Source organism: Acipenser ruthenus, chromosome 5 (genome assembly GCF_902713425.1).
Source record: "Acipenser ruthenus chromosome 5, fAciRut3.2 maternal haplotype, whole genome shotgun sequence".
NCBI classification, from domain to species: Eukaryota; Metazoa; Chordata; class Actinopteri; order Acipenseriformes; family Acipenseridae; genus Acipenser; species Acipenser ruthenus.
In genome coordinates, this window is record NC_081193.1 from 10,226,367 (window position 1) to 10,239,627 (window position 13,261).

General features: G+C 39.1%; 1 pseudogene; it reads right to left on the reverse strand.

Annotated features, from left to right (window-relative positions):
* Positions 1-4,547: 4,547 nt before the first annotated feature.
* LOC117403217 (small ribosomal subunit protein uS5-like) lies at positions 4,548-5,125 on the reverse strand (annotated as a pseudogene).
* Positions 5,126-13,261: the final 8,136 nt, after the last annotated feature.

Sequence of the window (13,261 nt, forward strand, 5' to 3'; positions counted from 1 at the left end):
ACAAATAAGGTGAAATAGGGCAACCCTGTCGGATGCCACGTTGTATAGTAAATCTTTGCGAGGTACCATGACCTAATTTAATTGAGCTATTATTATTTTTATAAAGAGTTTTAATTACTTTAATAAAAAAAACTCCAAAGCCAAATTTTTCAAGAGCGTTAACGATGAAAAGGTGTTCAACTGTGTCGAAAGCCTTGTAAAAATCAAGAAAGAGAATAAAACTTTCTTCCAATACCAAGTCGGAATAATCTAAGATATCTAATACTAATCTAATATTATTTGTAATATGTCTATTTTTCATAAAACCTGATTGTGTTTCATCTATTATTGTATTAAGAGCTATTTTTATTCTTTTGGCAAAAATCAAAGCTAAAATTTTGTAATCGTTGTTGAGAAGACTTATGGGCCTCCAATTATCAAGTAAGAGAAGGTCTTTTTTAGGTTTAGGTATTAAGGTAATTAGTCCTTGGTTCATGGTTTGTGGTAGAGATTCTACATTTATACTTTCTAAATATACCTTGTATAAAAAAATGGATACCTGTTTTACAAACATTTTATAAAATTCAGCGGTAATACCATCATTTCCTGGTGATTTATTATTTTTAAGATTTGCAATGGAGTCAACAATTTCTTGTATAAGAATGGGACCATCACAAAAACTTTTTTCATCTGCATTAATAGTTTTAACATTACCTATTAATTTAAAAAAATCTCTAGTAGAATCTTCACAGACATTAGACTTATATAAGTTCTGATAGAAATTTGCACAATGTGCAGCTATTTTCTTTGGGTTATTTGTGATACCTCCATCCACAACAAGTTGAGTAATTGAGTTGCTCTGGAAGTGGTGTTTTTCCATTCTAAAGAAAAAAGAAGAATTTGTTTCTCCTTCTTCTAACCATTTTTGTCTTGACCTAATGAAAGCCCCTTTTGCCCTGAATTTATATAAAGCATCTAAATTATTCTGTAGTTCGTTCATTTTAAGTCTCTCTTCATCAGAATCATGCTCAGAAGTTTTTTTTGAAAGAGCAATAATTTTAGCTATTACCTCTTCTTCTTCCTTTTGTCTCATTTTAGCTTGTTTACCACCAAGTTTCATAACAAATTTTCTAATTTCAAATTTTAGGAGCTCCCAATTCTTCCCAAAGATATTCTCATGTAAGGCTTTATTCCAATAAACGTCAATTAAATTACTTATATCTTTCTTAACCTTTTCATTTTCTAATAAAGAGATATTTAGTTTCCAATATGAAGCTTTGATATTTTTTGTTGTTTGAGTTGTTGAAAAATCTAAATGTATATATATTGTTTTGTGATCAGTTAAGGGGGTTGGAAGAATTTCTACCTTAATGCTATTCTCATTTATAGATCTTGAGACTAACCAATAATCAATGCGTGACTGTTGTGAACATGCTTTGTTACTCCAGGTAAACATTTTATCAATAGGGAATTTTTTCCTCCAAATATCAATTATATCAAATTTTTCAGTGAAAAGAACAAAAGTGCTATTGATATTAGGAGATCTTTTTGGTGGCCATCTATCCAAAGTATCATCTTGGGTTACATTAAAATCCCCTCCAATAATAAGTTTAGAATTTGGATATTTTGTTTGGCAAAGAGAAATTTTATCTTCTAAAGTTTCAAACAGAAAATCGTTTTTAGTTTGAGAATTGTAACCATAGATATATTAACTATAATATGATCGTTGAGTTTAACAGTGAGAATAATATAGCGACCATTAAGATCACTTTCTGATTGAAGAATCTTCCCATCAAATTTATATTTCAAAATAGCAACTCCAGCGGAATGACCCGAACCATGTGATAACCAGATATCATGACCCCACTGAGATCTCCAGAACCTCTTGTCATCCTCACAAGAGTGAGACTCTTGTATAAAACAAAAATCAGAGTTACATTTTTTTGCGTAAAGAAATAAAGCTTTGCGTTTAACATTGTTTCTTAACCCCCTGGCATTAAAAGAAATAATAGATAATGATGAGATTTTAAACTTGTAAAGATTTAAACGTTACTAACAGAAATAGAACTCCTCAGAGCTTGCTGCGCGTGCCAGCTCTCCGTTTGACGTCACACGCAACAGCTAGAGAAACTCCTCAGAGCTTGCTGCGCGTGGCTGCTCTCTGTTTGACGTCACGTTGCTACTAGTAACGCCTTCTCCAAACCTTTGGAAACTTACCAGCAACATCAACTATTTATGCTCTAGTTGCATAATGAATGACTTATTCTATTTGTTTGATGTATATAATGAAACGTAATTACATTTAATTATTTCATTTATCACAATGTATCACACATGGGGATTGCATTCATTTGCAGTCCATTATAACTTAATTTTAATTTGTAAACGTCCTATAGTTAGTTTCTGGATTGTCAGACTATACAGAGTCAGTTTGATGTAATTGTTGAACATTAACTTTATTATTATATAACAGTATGCATTACTTATCATGGATTAGTACATTATGTTTAATTTACTATTAATTGCTATGTTATATTGATTAATTCATTTATTTATGTGGGTAACACTTTAAAATAATTGTCTGTAATTCATGATGAATTATGTATGAACTAATTTATCAGCACGATAAAATAGGAATTCATGATGAATACACTTCAAATTCTACTAACTTAATTTCCTGTCTGCAATTCATCATGGATTACAGAGACACTTATTTTAAAGTGTTACCATTTATTTAATATAGCGTTGACAAGGCTGTTCACTCTTCTTTGCATAAAGATAACATGTTGTTCCCCTCCACTAACAAGGGGGCAGCAGTAGTTTTTGTAGCTATTTGAATTACGATTGGCAGGTCACTCATGAATTTTCAAATTCAAATTCAAACTGGCTTTATTAGCATGACAGGAGTGATCCAATGTTGTCAACCCATTTCAACACAAATTTTGAAATATAACATAATGTTAATAGCACACAATATCAATCCATCCCCTGCCCCTTCCTCTTTCTTAACAAAATGTAAACAATATCCCCCCCCCCCCCGGCCGTGTAATTTAACAATAAACAGTGCACTTCTATCGAGTGTCTACACACTGTCCCTCAGGCTGTGACAGGCAGACACATACTGGGCTGCTAGCTCAGAGCCTCCTCTCCCAGCAGGATCCTCAGTTTCTCAGGGTCAGGCAGGTTTGGAAACTGGGTCAACTGACTCGAGAATGTAGGAAGGTATGTGTCCCTTATTTGGCAGTATTTGGAGCAGGACATCAGGAAGCGCACCTCTGTTTCGACTTCTCCCAGCTCACAGTGACTGATCATCCTGTTCTGTCTGGCCAGCCGGCTCTTTTTGTGGTGGCCTGTTTCAATGGCCAGGCTGTGGTCACTGAGTCTGTACTTCGTTAGGAGGGTGCCGCCACTGCATATCACGAAGCACAATCAAGAGAACAACCAGCAGTTAATTATTTCCTCAGTGAAACTCCAATGATATTAATGATTCACTGTGTATTTCACGAAAAGTATTCCTAAGAGTCTCTAAGTCATTTTGCTTCCCCTTTTTTTTTTCTTCGTCAACCATATATGTACCACGGGCCAACATGAATCCAATCATTATCTTACCTCGGTAATCCCCCCCCCCCCCCCTCCAATGTAATGTAGATATATATAAATACAGTACAACATTTTGCCACATTCTGCCAAGTTAATATAACGTAGTTTTAAAAAATAACATAGTTTTAAAACTATGTTATCTTTAATATTAGAACATAACAGTTGAACTAGTGTGATAAAATAACCAACAAAGATGTTTACATTTTTAACGAATACATTAAATGTATTGGTTTTAAAATCTGCTAACATAGAAGGGAAAAAAGAACAAAAAGGTGTCACGGACGGCTGATGTGGGTGACGTCAGACCAGGAAGTAAACACACAGGAGAACTAATTATGAGCTGTTGCGCGCACGTTTATTTGTTAAACAAAATGAATAACACACTGTTAAACAAAACAGAAAACAAAACCTATAACATAGCAATTGTTATACTGTATCTCTCTCCCACCTCTCCACACACAACACGACTCAGAGACATCTACTCAACTCGCATACAGTGCACTCACTCGTCCCCCCTTACACCGTGAACTATAATTACATAATTACCCAACCGCCCAGCCATACCTGAACAATTATACACACTCACACACGTGGATTTTCATTCACTATGCATTCTTACAGGCTTTATCAATTAATCATACATTCATTCTCACGTAAACACGATCTCACAAACAAACAAACAGTGGCTGACAGCTGTTCTGTCCGTGATAACCCAACAATAACAATAACAATATGAACATAGACTACAACACAAATAACAATCACACCCATCACCATAACAACAATACACACATTTACATTAATAAGCAACCATATTTACACCCAATAGCCTACCATAATAATACACCCAAAATACCTGAAAAAAGAAACAAGGACCAGGGGTCACAAATGGAGATTAGATAAAGGGGCATTCAGAACAGAAAATAGAAGACACTTTTTTACACAGAGAATTGTGAGGGTCTGGAACCAACTCCCCAGTAATGTTGTTGAAGTCGACACCCTGGGATCCTTCAAGAAGCTGCTTGATGAGATTCTGGGATCAATAAGCTACTAACAACCAAACGAGCAAGATGGGCCGAATGGCCTCCTCTCGTTTGTAAACTTTCTTGTGTTCTTATGTTCTTAATGGACAGTATAGCCAGGATGATGGCTCTTCGGATTGCAGTAGCAACTTCCTTTGAGCACTTGACACACAGACCAATGTGGCCGTTATAGTCCCCAATGGCAACAAAGGCCTTGAACCTGGTTTGCTGACCAGCCCTGGTCTGAGAGGACCCCAGGGAAAAGTCAATAAACTCAGACTCCTTGATGGGAAGAGAGTACAGATAAATCTCCTCCAGAGACTCCTCAGGATCTTCATGTCCTTGACAAAGCAACCCAGTTTGGTCACAGGCACCCACTTCTTATCGTTGGCCTTGCCGCGGGCACCACAGCTTCTCCCGCGACCCCTGCCACGGCCTCGGCCGTGTCCCTGGCCCCCACTGCCAAAGCCACCTCGGAAACCTCCTCTAGCACCGCCGTTGTCTGCCATTTTTCTATTTATGGGCAGACTCGATGGTAGGACAGAACTGGAAGTTGGCCAGCTTAGTGAAAGGGCGTAGCTGTAGGACTGCAATACAACTACATTATGAACAGCTGTGGGGTGCGCGGTGGTTGGATAGAGTGCGGTGCCGTGCTGATCAGAGGGAGGAGTTTGGCAGTACAAAGGGGACACAGCTACGTGAGTACTGCCCCTTAAGCTGAAATACTAACGTGGCTGGAGCGCTGTTGTTTTGTCTTGTTATTGTTTTGCAGAAGAGTAGCGGCTTGGGAGCTGCAGCCACGGAACCAGCACAAACCCCGGAGCACCACTTCCTGTTCACAGCACAGCACCACGGCAACAACACATTTCCCAGAGCACTTTGCATATAATGCACAGTTCACAACCTACCTCTGTAAAGTGCTTTGTGATGGTGGTCCACTATGAAATGTGCTGTATAAAAATAAAGATATTATTATCACAACCACAAGCTGCTTATGACCCGTGGATCAGCAGAAGCATGTTACTGTATAGTCCTTTTTTATTCGACTCTTCAACAGTGTGGTGTTCAAAAATCATTGCCTGTTCTGATCATAACATCCACAGTCAATAGATTATGTTTGGACATTACCCATTGTGCATCCTAGATGAGCTTTTGTAGCATCTTGAGGAATGAAAATGGCCAAGGGATCACTGAGTCTTGAGTTTGCACGGACTTCACCCTTGAGAACAGGAAATCTAGCGAGCAACAAAACATGTATGGGAAGCTGACCAAAGCTTGTAATGAAAAACAACATATGATCAGTTAAGCAAACAGTGGCACAAAAAGAATAATTCTGTGCTGCAGAGCTTTGAAACTTGGCAGGTAACTTGGTAGCAGTCCTTTTGGAAAGGTGATGTTATGCTTGGCACCTTGCACCATAGGGGTCTGTTAAGACATGTTGTGGCGGAGTGTCCCGTCCCTGTTTATTATTATTTGTATTTGTTTGCGGCGCGGATAAAAGCGCAGCGTCTTTTGTTATTGTTTTTGTATATTTAAAAACCTGTGAGGATGCGTGGCTGATCAGCTACTGATTATTTAACTAGCTGACAGTCACGCATCCTTACCAAACGCGTGCAGACTGTGGCCAAGGGGTAATAAGATAATTAACAGCTAGTTAACCCCTCGGCCAGAGTATAAGAACCTGCAGCTGTCCATGCTGCAGGGTTGGGTGTACAGAAAGGAGGTACGGGGAGATAGAGAGGAGACAGAAATTAACAATTGCTAAAACGTGCTGGATTAGCCAGCACGACACTTACTTGTTTGTCTGTCTGATTCGTTTGGCGCTCGTGCCCTTTGGTTTCTGTTTTGTTGTTTGTTTAAATCTTTTACTTTTGTTTTGTTTATTAATAAATCAGCTGAACGTTGCGTTCAGTTTCACCCGCCCATCCATTGTTTTGGTTGTTACTTCCTGGTCCGTGACGTCACCACACCTCACCACTGCGAGCCATCTTGTCACACATGTCTATAGACCATATTCATAAAGCATTAGCATGCCAATATACTAGCACTTTAATACTAATGATATGGTGCTTAATGAGACCACTTGTTTCCACAATGACGTTTGTTCATTAGCATTACTCACAGTTGAATGCAGCAAATTTGAGGTTGTCTGCACCTACTGGATACCATGGGAGGCACCAGTGTTCCCAACGCAGACAGGCCAAGTCAACCCCAGTAAAGAGAAAGGGGAACAAACTCGATGCCTTGTTCTTGTCAGCCCAGGGTCCAACAACTGTGCCAAAGAGAGGCTCATTAGAATGAGCAGTTACATAGCTGAATTATTGCTTTACGAGTGCTACACCACCGGGGTCAGTCTCCAGCCGAGTCTTGTTGCATCTCTTTCCCTGGACCCACTGTCTCCCACACACTACACTATGATTATTTTTTTTTTCTTCTAGTGCTGTTTGAAGAAGGTTGTTTGTGACATTAAATGGACACACAAAACAAAAAAATTATATGTTCACATGAGAACATTTGTTTGTACAATATTTATGCAAATCATACTCAATTAAAATTGATGGTATTCTTCAGAAAACTTGAATTTTAATGAAAAGGTCTTAAAAATATTTTAAATATTGTGCCAGGTAATAATAATAAAACAGAAAAAAGCAAATAAAAGTAAATGCTTGCTATGTACATTCTTAAAGGCAAGTCCATCCTGCTGTTGCACTGGAGCATAAAGCCAGTAGGAGCCAAGCCAGTGGATGCTGCCTTCTTTAGCAAAGGCTTGGGACCTGTCAACTGCTATGCCCTTTGAGGTGGAGCTTGTGACTTCACTGAGATGCTTGAGGAGTCAGCTCAAGGAAATAAGCAGAGCTCTCTGTGTGTCTCAGGTTTCTGCTTGGATCGTCGTTCCAAGAACAGTTCAGGTAAAATTAGTATGAAAACATAGTAAACATCTACTGGGGACTATATACACCTACTGCTCGCTCACTCTGCTTAAGATACATGCTCGTTGTTCAACAGATAAGAAGGACACGATCAAACAGGATTAATACCACTAAAGGTGGTGGGCAAAAGCAATGGAATCATGATATCAGAAGATCAGCTTGTGGAATTAGAAGATAGTGGAAGCCCCGGTGATTCTACATGGTCCTGGGTAATTTTACTTTTTTTATTATATTCGCTAATTGTGGGCCACTTGCATTCATTCTACATGTACCAGCAATCAAGCCAGATAACAAAGCAGCCAACTGTGAGCTGCTGAGGAACAAAGAGAGCCAGGTGATGGTGAGAATCTTGTTTGAAGTCCTGAAGAACTGGATTCTGTAGACAGCAGTGTTTAGACTAGGTGGGAGAGATTTCCTCTCCTAATTTTAATCATTTAGCCTGTTTTGTTCAGATTTTGTGAAATGTATGAATAGATTTGTACAGTACGACCACCTTCAGGTTTAGTGAATTTTCAGTTTGATCCTTGTTGGAGTTACCTTGTCAGTGCTCAAATGTTGTCAAGCTCTTTGGTTCAGTGGAAGACCAAGTCTTGTTTGTTTTGGAAAACAGTCATTATTTAGTTCCCATAGCCAAGGTGGATACATACTATTGGCTGTGATTCAACTTGCAGTGGTGCTTTATGCTGTGAACAAAGAAATGTAATGGTTTTAATGTATATTTATTATAGAGTGCACATTCCTACTGATAGTGGTGTTTACTTAAACTACAGTTTGGAATCTGACAGGCAATGTCATGTGTTTGCAAGAGATATGGGTAAATTGATATCTAAAAACAAAATAACTGCATGCATGTGCACAGGATCTTGTGTGCTTGTCAGTCGCACAGGCCTTAATGAAATTTCAAACCTCTTAACCACGTAGTGTAAAAGAAGGTTCAAACTGTCTGTCTGCAGAAATCACACAGTACACACTATTCTCACCTCACCAGTTTTGAGTATGGTACAGTATACGTTTTCTGGTGATATTGAGGTCATCTTGAGTTTACCTAATTGGGCATGGACTTCAGCAAATGAACACGTAGGGAAATCTCTAACTGGGGCAATGTACTGAGTGGGGTGCCACGGTTCTCCGTCCTTAGACCAATGATATTTCTTATCTACATCAACGACTTAGATCAGAGGATTATTAGCTTGGGAGAGTGGCTGACATGCCTACAGCCATCCAATAAATCCCAAAAGACAGACCACATACAGAACTGGGTAGAAATGTGGCAAATGAAACTCAGTTTCAATAAATGTAAAGGGTCACTTGCCAGTTGCCAAAATGTAAGATCCAAATACCAAATGGGCGGTATTATTAATTAGTCATTTCACAGACACTTTTATCCAAAGCGACTTACAGAGACTTGGGGGTGAACTATGCATCACAACTGCTGCTGCAGAGTCACTTACAATAAGGACCTCGGTTTTACATCTCATCCGTCTACAACCATGAGAAAGACCTCTGTGTTGTAGTAGACTCATCACTATCAGCAACCACACAGTGCGGAGAATCTACAAATTGTGGTTGCCACAGGATCGAAGGGACATTGTGGCCCTGGAAAGAGTACAAAAAAGAGCAACCATACTAATTCTGAAAGAACTGAATCTATTTAGCCTTAAACAAAGAAGAATGAGGAGAGAGAAGAGGGAGGGGGATAGGGGTGATTGTTTTCAAAAGTCTTAAAAGGAGTTGACATAACCCAAGCCAATACTACTAGGAACCGGAACCGGATGAGCTTAGATGGGTTCAATAGCCTCTTCTCATTTGCACATTTTCTTATGTTCTTATTTCAAGAACTTCAGGATACAAACAGGATATGTATCGTGCTTGATATTCAGATTTTTTTTTTTTGTCGAACTTACTAGTTTTAATTTACTTGTAATCAGTGCTGATACATTAACAAGAAAACTTTAGGGTTACCCCATCTAATAAGAGGATTGAAAGTTGCAGTTTACTAAAAATAACTATAATTAAATGGAAGCATTGACCCTTGCCATTATGTCACCACTACAAAATGACAGCCGATGAGTTTTTAAGCCTGTGCTGAAGCCAGGAGTTCTTAGAGTTCATTACTCATTATACAAGGATTTAAATAACCCAAGCATTGCATAGCAGTTTGAACCACTACAGAGCTGCAAAGGAATGTGTTAATGTTAGACTACAGGTGCCACCAGCTGGAATTGTTGATCTTAAAGGTAAAATCAAACCAGCATTTTCTGCTTGCCACTTCATAATTTTACATCTACCTAACGTTTATCGCAAAAATAAATACAGTTTATTTTTGCCCACATACCTACCACACACATTCTTTGGTCTGTAGAAGCACAGAGTGATCTGGCTGGCTCGGGGTTCTCTAACACACACATTCTTTGGTCTGTAGAAGGACAGCGTTATCTGGCTGTCTCGGGGTTCTCTACCACACACATTCTTTGGTCTGTAGAAGGACAGAGTGATCTGGCTGGCTCGGGGTTCTCTACCACACACATTCTTTGGTCTGTAGAAGGACAGAGTGATCTGGCTGTCTCGGGGTTCTCTACCACACACATTCTTTGGTCTGTAGAAGGATAGAGTGATCTGGCTGGCTTGGGGTTCTCTACCACACACATTCTTTGGTCTGTAGAAGCACAGAGTGATCTGGCTGGCTCGGGGTTCTCTAACACACACATTCTTTGGTCTGTAGAAGGACAGCGTTATCTGGCTGTCTCAGGGTTCTCTACCACACACATTCTTTGGTCTGTAGAAGCACAGAGTTATCTGGCTGGCTCGGGGTTCTCTACCACACACATTCTTTGGTCTGTAGAAGGACAGAGTGATCTGGCTGTCTCGGGGTTCTCTACCACACACATTCTTTGGTCTGTAGAAGCACAGAGTGATCTGGCTGGCTCGGGGTTCTCTAACACACACATTCTTTGGTCTGTAGAAGGACAGCGTTATCTGGCTGTCTCGGGGTTCTCTACCACACACATTCTTTGGTCTGTAGAAGGATAGAGTGATCTGGCTGGCTTGGGGTTCTCTACCACACACATTCTTTGGTCTGTAGAAGCACAGAGTTATCTGGCTGGCTCGGGGTTCTCTACCACACACTTTTCTGTCGATACAGAAAGGACAGAATGCCTCTGTTTTAATCATCAGCATAATTGAATAACGATCAGATAACTTTTTTTTTACTAATGAATCTCCTCCTAGGAGATGATGAGTTAATATTAGCATCAGCATAAGACCGTGCCTAACTCTCGACTACAGAGCTTGCTCTTTAGTTGAATGGAAAGACCTTTGTTTTTTAACTGTATGGTTTGTGGTTCACGTCCAGCCAATGCCTTGCTATTTAATTCAATGGACTGAGATGCCAAGCCATTACAAAAGCTTAAATAATCTTAAAGCAGATGACTTCAGGACCATCTAAAGTCTGGAGAGTGAATTGAATAGCAAAGTAAACTAGATTGCATGTAACTACAGCAGTTGTTTCTAATGGGAGGGGGTGAGGTAGTTAGAGCTAGGCTAGATTCCATTGGTAAATATCTGCAGATCACAGCATTGTTGAGTATTACAATATATTGTAAGTAAGTCTGTCATAATGGGTTGCTAAGTGTGTCTTAATGTATGTCCAGACATTTAAGTAGCAGGTCAGCCACCCTTTATCTTGGACATTACAATGCCCTCGGATTCAGAACCTCCCCTGTTTTCAAGAACCAAATATCAGTGTTTACTGCTTTTCATACAAAAAAGCCATAAAAAGTAGATTGCAAATTCGAGACATAAAAGGCCATCAAATTGTCCATGTTGGCTGTACAGCATGTACCAGTGTTACAGCCATGTGAGTGTGTAAAGCAGACTGCGTCTGACTATATTAATAGCAAACACATTGCCTTCATTACATCTATTTCCTTTAAAAGCAGGTGCATAAGCCCTTCGGCTTGTTTGTACTTTGGTTTAACAAAGCAAGTATCGGATATGGACATTAATGAACAACTGGTCTTCACTGATCAAAATAAAAATATCAATGTTATCTAAATAGCATGGGTCTCCAAATTAAATTTACTTAGCCAGATTATTAACTAGAAAACATACAGTACATAAAGTGCCTAATTGGGTGAGTAGATATAAGAGACCAGAGATGAAGATCAAAAGGAGCAACAACAGCATGGCGTAAGACAATGTTTGCTCCCCACAGCTGGTCACACATTTTTTCGAAATAAAAGATAAACGGGTGAAGTGTTACGTGTGTGGGTCGTCATTGAATAATAATGAGGCAGACACAGAGCATTGGGTTTTGACACGCTGCACAGGGGCACAGATTTAATAACATAGGTGCTTCCACTAGGGTACCAGCAATGGTAGCCCTAGTGTCAGATTTAATAAAGAAAACAAACAAAAAAAAGCTAAAAATAAAAGTTTGCCCACAAATGGCGAGCGCAAGTCCTACTAAAAGGAACGTCCAGGTCCAGGAACCTACTACACTACTAAACCTCACTGTAGCCTACTTCTGGGTTCACGGAGGCAAGGAATCAAACAGCCTCGGCTGGGCAATGCCTTCATGAGCACCATCTTGAAATGGAAGGGTTTTGTGTAGTAGTTCTCTTCATGGAGCAGATGCTCTCCTCCTCGATGTCAACAAGCGCCTGTCTGTGTAACAATGGCTGTCCAGTAGCCTCGAGCTGTGGCACAGATGCTTTTGGAGCTCCACACAGCCTCCCTGGGAACACGCCCTGGCCAATCTGGACCTCCCAATCAGCTCAGTGCCGGGCGAGCCTAACTGCTCAATTAGTCTCTGCGTCCCAGTTACACACATTTGTGCAGGAATCAGTGTCAGGGCTCTCCCTTTCACAAGATGGCAAATACATCAGGAGACATTCATTGGATAGACCACCTCTATTGACGTATATCAGTTTTAACTGTTGCTTTGGTTGTACTCCTCTAACACATATATGCAATTCTAATTCCATAGCACATAGATGTGATAGATTATGACTGTATAGTGTGCACTCAATGTTTTCTTAGTAATAACACTTTTGGTTAAAATAAACTGTAAGCATTAAGCAAATACATATAACCTTGATGGTATTAGGTATTAAAGAGAAAAAGTATTTCTCAACACTAAAGCAAGTTCAATGTAAGTTAAATTGCATAACAGATGCATGAGTGACAAGTTTTAAAACACCGTCACAGCAAATAGGTGTATTTTTAATTTAAAAATATATTTACAATATATTAATGTCAATATAAATACAAATATATTGCAGTATACATATATTTTTATATTTAAGAAATACATTTTGACAATATATTTATATCTTAAAACAGCAATAATTTGCAAATTAAAATATATTGTTATATGTTACAACATATTGCAATATATTTACCAGATAAATATGGCAGTATATTGCAACATATATATTACATTTCCATAAGGGATTATCATGTCATCCTTTATGATGCAATATTACTCTATACCCATAGAGTTTGTTTGCTTAGAATTTCAAAGCAGGATCAGCCTAGGGAAATCCGACCAATCAGAACAGGTTGAGTGAGTAACCTGACGGGAACAGTGTTGGGCAGGCTGCACAGTCATTTGAATGTCTTAAGACTAAGAGGTAGGGTTACTATGGGTTAGGCAGAAACTCAGACTATGACGTGCTCAATGTTCATAATGTACTGTAGGTCATCATTATAAGTGCATTGTCTGTTGCC